We start from the raw sequence: 7,956 nt of genomic DNA on the forward strand, positions 1-7,956 counted from the left end.
AATCGGGCCATATGTGGGGCTCACATTCCAAGTAGGAGGGAGGACAGGTCATATTAGAGGTGCACATGTCCATAGACTGGGAAATCATGGGACTTATTATTTTTGGGGGGCATTTGTTCAGCACTTATGTCAGACAATGTGGTAGGTACAAGTTAAGTTGGAGACAGTCCCTGTCCCCCCGGGACTCACATTCCAAGTAGAAGGGAGAATAAGTAATTATCCCCAATTTACAGTTGGGGAAATTGAGGCAGAGTGAAGTGACTTGCCCAAGGTCACGCAGCAAGCAATTAGCAGAGCCAGGATTGGAGCCCAGGTTCTTCTGACTCTTAGGCCTGTGCTCTCTCCATCAGGCTGTGATGCTTGTCTTCCAAAGGAAATCCCAGGCCACGATCCTTCTCTTCCAACGGAAATCCCAACCTAATTCCTTCTCACAGGCCATTGTCCAAGTGAAGAGATCCAGCTGTGACCTCTGTTTTCTGTCTCCACCTTCAAAGGATTATTAAGGTCACTTGTCCTCCCGGAGGTCTTCCCTGATTCAGCCTTCTTCCCCAGCACTTCCTCCCTTCTGCATCACTCTATGCACTTGGATCTGTGACCTTTGGACACTTGATATTTGCTTCAGCCCCACTTCACTTATGTACATATTTTTATATTATAAACGATTCATATTTAGGTCTGCTTCCTCCTTTAGACTGTAAGTCATTATGGTCAGGGAAAGCTTCCACTAATTTGGTTGGATTGCACTCTCCCAAATGCTTAGAACGGTACTGTACACACAGTAAGTACTGAATAAATAGCACTGATTCATTGGCTGGAGGTCCAGACAGATGTTCACAGGAGAGCACCAAGGTGTTGATCTGCAATTTCAAACCCAGAACTAGCAACGTGGGCCTAGGAGTTCTAAATCCTGTGGCTCTACCACTTGCCTGCTAGTTGACCTTGGGAAAATTATTCCTCTGGGTGCCAGTTTACTCATCTTCAAGATGGGGATTAAATACTTGTCCACTCTTTCTTTCTTAGACTGCCAGATGGGGACAGGAACCTTGTCTGACCCGATTATCTTTATTACCCCAGCACCTAATACAGTGCTGACCACAAAGTAAGTGCTTCACAAGTGCCATTATTATGACTAATTGGTATTGCCCAGAGAGAAAGCAATAGGTGGGAATCTCTAGACTGTAAGCTTGTTGTGGGAAGGGAACGTATCTACCAATTCTTGTATTATACTCTCCCAAGTGCTTAGTACAGTGCTCTGCGCAGCACTTTGTACCATTGGTTGCCTGACTCTCATCTTGGCAGGGGGTTAGCATAGGCAACAGAGAGAAAAGTGTGGCCTAGTGGAAAGAACCTGGGCCTTTGTCGGAGGACATGGGTTCTAATGGTGACTCTCCCACTTGCCTGTTGTGTGACCTTGGGCAAGTGACTTCTTCTGTGCCTGTTCCCTCATCTACACAATGGGGATTCAATACCTGTTTTCCCTCCTCCTTACACTGTGAGCCTGATGTTCTTGGTACGTAGACATGGTAAGCCCTTCACAAATACCACAATGGTTATTATTAAAAGAACATTTTCAGAAACGGAGTAGATATTCCCTCTATTCTGCTCCATGGCAGCTTTCTCTTAGCCAATTTAATTCAGACCAATTACTCCATCAAGTTAGATATTGCAGAATCCAACTTCATTAGAGCTTCAAGGCGTCTGAGACGTTAATCATGGGAACCTTGATATTCTACAGGCGAAATGTACCCCTGGAAAAAAAAAAACACACTTTCATTTTCCTTTGAGGTTAATGGAAGGCTAATTTGAAAGCGCTCGGTTAATGAGAAAACTAAAAATACCCCTTATAGAAGCCCCGGCTCTGCTAGCCTATTGCAGAATGAACTGGTTGGTTGCTTATGGACTTTGCTTCAGATAGGGCTTGATCTCTGAGAGTTGTGAAAAGCGAGCCTCCTAACTCTGTGATTGATGAGTGAAGAAAACAGGAGTTTGCCTTACAAAATAAAGTGGTGGCCAATCAGTCAGCCCAGGATGCTTTGAGAGCTCATGAGAGATAAGAGATTAGTCAGGGAAGGCCTCCTGGAAGAGAGATGATGGTTGTAAATCACACGTGTCTATGGCTGGGAAGCTGGGTCACTTTTTTGCCCAACTTCCTCTTCAATTCAAAGGAATTCAGGTCTTTATTCTCTGGGTTATTGCTGCCCTGGAGAGCAACAATACTAATATTATTCAAGCGCTTACCATGTTCCAGGTGCCGGGATGGCTACAAGCAAATCAGGTTGGACACAGTCCCTGTCCCACATAGGGTTCACAGTCTTAGTCCCCATTTTACAGAGGCGGTAACTGATGCACAGAGAAGTGAAGTGACTTGCCTGTTGTCCCACAGCAGACGAGAGGCAGAGCGGGCATTAGAACCCAGGTCCTTCCGACTCCTAGGCCCGTGCTCTATCTACTAAGCCATGCTGCTTCCCTACATAGAACAGAACATACCATACAACAGAATCGGCAGACATGTTCTCTGTCCGCAATGAGCTTACAGTCTCTGTAAATTATTTATATTAGTGTCTGTTTTTCCCTCTAGGCTGTAAGCTCATTGTGGACAGGGAACGTGTCTGGTGTTGTAGTCTCCCAAGCACTTAGTACAGTGCTTTGCACACAGTAAGAGCTCAATAAATACAATTGACTGGGAGTCAGAGGACCTGGGTTCTTATCCCAGCTCTGCTGTGTGACCTTGAGCAAGTCATTTCACTTCTCTGGGCTTCATCTGCACAATAGAGATTCAGTACCTGTTCTTTCTCCTACTTAGCTTACCTTCCAAGCTCTTTGAGAATTGCCCACTTCTGTGACAGATTGAGAGCCACTGGTTTGGGCGTTCATCTCCTGGAGGCAGGGGACTGACCCCAGTGGCCTCTTGAGATCCCTTCCAGCCTTGGAATTCATCAGTTCTAATCCACTGCCCCTTTGGAAGAGCACATAGGAGCAAAAGCTCTCAGTGGAAGGGGGTGGGTCTTGTGGGGAATAAATAAAGGGGAAGCTGGTTTTAAATTTCCAGATGCCTCCCAAAGCTCCTACTCTTAAATGCTATTAACCACTCTCTTAAGGTCCTTCGGCCAAGTTTGCGAAGGCCGGAACCTTTAAAAAGCCACATTAATGGAGCTGGTTGCTGCTCTGAAAAAGCACTTAACTAGTTCCTAGTGTCACCTTCCTTCCTGGACATACATCTTGGTGAATATTTGTGCCAATATCCATGGGCCGGTTTTAATTTGTCCTTTAAGCCAAGCTCGAATACCTTTGTGGCTTGTTTGTTCTTTCTAAGCAGCCCCTAGAAAGAATTCTGTGCCCAGGAGGTAGTTTACAGGGGTATTTCTCTTGGGATATCTGGCCATGTTTTGGAGATACCGGGGTGGTCTTCACTGGTGGATGGACTGAGGGTGGTCATCAAAGAGTGGGGACTTTTGAGGTGGGGATGGTCCTAATTGGTGGGTGAAGTCGTTTTTCTTCTTCTGTGTGTGTTTTCGGAGCAGGTCCTGGGAATCGGCTGGGGTCAGGGGTTGGCCTTTGAGATTGGTTATCTCTAAATGACTTTTCAGTCCTAAATGCATTCCTTTACATATAGACTTTTGGGGCTCCCTGGGATTACTGTATAAAGTGCTTACTATGTGCCAAGCACTAGGGTAGGTATAAGATGAACAGGTTGGACACAGCCCCTGACCCTCTGAAGACTCATGGTCTAGGTAAGAGGGAGTAGGATTTAATCTCCATTTTAAAGATGAGGGAGCTGAGGCACAGCAGTGAAGTGGCTTGCCCAACTTTGCCTCTCACCTAAAAATAATCATAATAATGATGATGGTATTTGTTAAGCGCTTACTATGTGTCGAGCAATGTTCTGAGGGCTGGGATCTCTCAACCTTCAAATACCACGGAGTTGTTTCTGACCCATAGTGACTCCTTGGACACACCTTCTTCAGAACATCCCATCTTCTGGAATGGGAGAACATCCCATCATCTTCCAGGCCATCCCCTGGCTTGGAATGCCCTCCCTCCACACATCCGCCAAGCTAGCTCTTTTCCTCCCTTCAAAGCCCTACTGAGAGCTCACCTCCTCCAGGAGGCCTTCCCTGACTGAGCACCCTTTTTTCCATCCCCCCGCCCTACCTTCGTCCCCTCCCCACAGCACCCGAATATATGTTTGTACAGATTTATTACTCTGTTTATTTTACTTGTACATATTTACTATTCTATTTTGTTAATGATGTGCATTTAGCTGTAATTCTATTTGTTCTGACGGCTTGACACCTGTCCACATGTTTTGTTTTATTGTCTGTCTCCCCCTTCTAGATTGTGAGCCCATTGTTGGGTAGGGACCGTCTCTATATGTTACCAACTTGTACTTCCCAAGTGCTTAGTACAGTGCTCTGCACACAGTAAGCACTCAATAAATGCAATTGAATGAATGAATGAATCTTTTGTGTTAAAGTAGATCTGGTATATGTAGCCATAGAGTCTTCTTAGTAAAGATATGGAAGAGGTTTACCATCTCCTTACGTGCAGTAAAAACTAGAGTCTCTGCCATTGTCTTTGATCCACGTTTTGATCACTTGATCATCTGCCTTTTATTCTTTCCCATGCCGCTGCTTCCCAGAACAGGAGAATCGACTTTGTCTGACGCTTTGGCTTAGACCTTTCCATCATGGGTAGCCCTATATGGTACAGCGCTAAGCTTCATCAGCATTTGCAAATTCTCTTGCCACGGTAAAGTGTTGATTCAAGGCGAGAAGTGTTGGAGTAGATACCAGCTTGGACACCAAAGATACCAGCTTTCTTTTAAAAATGAGAGAACTGAGACACAATGAAGTGCCTTGCCCACCTGTGCCTCCTCTGTAACTAGGGCATTAAGACCAAGAGCCCCAAGTGGGACTTTGACTGTGTCCAACCTGATTATCTTGTATCTACCCCAGCAAGCATTTAGTACAGTGTTCAGCATATAGTAAGCCCTTAACAAATACCATTTTAAAAAAAAGTTCTGTGGACAAATCACTCAAACACAGGCAGTGAAGAGGCCTCTTATTTATTTATTTTTTTTTCCCCAGAGAAAGCTGCAAGTTAGCCTTGGCTTACCAGGTTTGGGGAGTTTCGGTTCCCACTATAGTTGGTGGTTTGAGTTCTAAGGAGGGGGAATTGAGATCAAGTCAGGGAATTGGGGACTGTTTAAGCCAGGAGGGGCTCTTTAGACCAGGTACTGAGCCCCCACAAGACTGGAGGAGGTGAAGGTTTGGATTTGTTCCTGGAAGTGGGGTGGTGGGGAGGGAACAGCCATGGCTTAGTGGAAAGAGCCTGGGAGTCAGAGGACCTGGGTTCTAATCCTGGTTCCACCACCTTCCTGCTCTGTGACCTTGGGCAATTTACTTCACTTTTCTGTGCCTTAGTTTCCTCAACTGTAAAATGGAGACATATGTGAGACAGAGACTGTTTGACCCGATTAACTTGTATCTATCCCAGTGCTTAGAGCAGTGCATGACACATAGTAACTGTATAACAAATACAATTTTTTGTATTATTACTATTATTAAGATAGGGGATAGCGACTAGAAGCTAGCTTAGGAGAGAAGCTGTCCAGACTCCATGCCATTAGGATTTCCGATCAACGTCTGCTCTAGCCTGGGCAGAGTGAGGAAATAGTGTGGCCTAGAGGAAAGAACACAGGCCTGGCAGTCAGAGGTCTGAGTTCTAATCCCCCCCTTGCCATTTTTCTGCTGTATGACATGGGGCAAGTCACTTAGCTTTCCTGTGCCTCAGTTCCCTCCTCTGTAAAATGCGGATTCAATACCTGTTCTCCCTCCTGCTTAGTGTGTGAGCCTATTTAGGACCTGATGATCTTGGAACTATCCTAGTGTGAAAAACAGGGCTTGGCACATAGTAAATGCTTAGCAAATACAATTATTTATTGTTTTTATTAGTAGCAGGATATGGCCTTCTCAACCTTTAGAATGATGGGCGGGGGGGGGACAGGCAATAGCTGCAGCAGTTTTTATGTATATTTGACTTTGAACTGAGGGGCCTGAAATTCTGTTCGACTAGCCACAGTGTGCTAAGGTTTTATTTTGTTATTGTCATTGATGTTGCTTCATGTTTTTTCGTCTTTACTCATGAGTATTTCCAACCCCTTCTTCTTATACTGTGAGCCCTTAGAGGGCCAGGAATCATGTCTAATTCTCCTCTGTAACTTTTTTTCCCAGCACTAAATATAGGGCTTTGCACACAGTATGTGCTTAATAAAAAATTATTGCTACTATTACTGGAGGAAGTGGGGAGGAGTGTTTAGAGATGGATCCTATCCAATTGCAAATTTGTACCCAGGAAGTTACATTTGCTAATAGCTTCACGGGCCTTATGTGACTATATTACCAAAGGCAGATATAGCTGCTGTTGATTGCTGGGATGGATAGGATTGAGAGGGAGGAGAGATGAAGTCGCACTTATCTCCAAATCCGTCTCTAAGACAAAATACCCTAACCGTCCTCCACTAATTTTGTCTCTGTCTTTTACAGGTGAGTTCTGCTAGAGATATTTCTGTGGGCCAAGAGCTGCTTCCAAACTGGCATCTCATCTCCTTCTTTGAGTCACTCCAAACCCTTTGGCAGATTGGGTGACAGCTCAGTTTCTTCAGACGTAAACTGGGGTAAGGCGTGCCTACCTGTCTCCCGGGGAAGGGTGTTGTGATTAATTAGTGCGTGTGGCTTTGGAAATAAGGGGAGGAAGTGGGCAGGAGGCTTTGCTTCCCAGAAAGTTTCCCATACTGGCTGGCTGTTTTTAAGCATTGTTTGCTTCCCCTGCCGTCAAGAGATGGAAAGCAGCATGTCCTAGCAGAAAGAGCATGGGCCTGGGAGCCAGAGGACCTGGGTTCTAATCCCAGTTCTGCCCCTTATCTGCTGTGTGGCCTTGGGTGAGTCACTTGACATCTCTCTGCGTCAGTTACCTCATCTATAAAATGGATACTAAAACTATGAGCCCCCATGCGGGACAGGGACAGTGTCCAACCCGATTTGTTTGTACCTACCCTAGTGCCTGGTACATACTAAGCACTTAAATACCAATGTTGTTGTTATTATTATTATTGTAATTATAATTATTGTCAGCTTTTGGGGGTGCCAGACTGCCTTTAGGTGCTGTGCAACTTAGGAGACAGGACAAAGTGGGAAATGAGGCTAGAGGTCATAACTTGGAGGATTGTTTTGTCTTGTGCCGTTGAGCCATCTCTGAGCCATAGTGACTCCATGGACACATCTCTCCCCCAGAAGGCCCCACCTCCATCTGCAAGCAATCCGGTAGTGTGTCCATAGAGTTTTCTTGGTAAAAATCTGGAAGTGGTTTAGCACTGCCTCCTTCCGCGCAACTTGAGTCTCCTCCCTCGACTCTCTCCCGTACCACTGCTGCCCAGCACAGGTGAGTTTTGACTTGTAGCAGATTGCCTTCCACTTGCTAGCCATTGCTCAAGTCAGGAATGGAATGGGTAGGCCTCTGCTTGACTCTCCCTCTCGTAGCCAAGGTTGGTAGAGTACTGGAAGCTCTCCAGGTGCAATCCTGAGAGGGGAACTTGGAGGGTGGGACAGTGTAAGAGAGACAACCCAGCCTGGGAAAACTGGGACAGAGCTAGTATTTTCATCTCCCACTTAGGCTGGGCCCCGTCAACGCTCGAGGATGTCAAATCAAGGAGATGGTACTTCCCTCAACCCGGGCCAGCTGGGCCACGTCACGTCATAATGGCCATGTGGGGGGAGTCAAAACTAACTTTAAGCGATCCTGCAGTGGGGGCACCTCCCCACACTGTCCACTCAGTTCAGAGCCATTCCACTTCCCCCCTGCTTTCCGGAGGGGCCTTTAAGATCCCATAGCGGAAGAAAACTTGGTGCTGAAAAAGGAAAACTTGGGCATTGATGTTTCGTAACAGAACCGGACAGG

General features: G+C 46.0%; 1 non-coding gene across 1 annotated transcript; it reads right to left on the minus strand.

The window, feature by feature from the left end:
- Nucleotides 1-7,450: 7,450 nt before the first annotated feature.
- LOC119937909 lies at nucleotides 7,451-7,588 on the minus strand. The gene has a single exon (XR_005454280.1). It is a non-coding gene; the product is annotated as a small nucleolar RNA SNORA7 (small nucleolar RNA).
- Between the last annotated feature and the right edge of the window lie 368 nt (nucleotides 7,589-7,956).

This window comes from Tachyglossus aculeatus, chromosome 15 (assembly GCF_015852505.1).
Source record: "Tachyglossus aculeatus isolate mTacAcu1 chromosome 15, mTacAcu1.pri, whole genome shotgun sequence".
Lineage (NCBI taxonomy): Eukaryota > Metazoa > Chordata > Mammalia > Monotremata > Tachyglossidae > Tachyglossus > Tachyglossus aculeatus.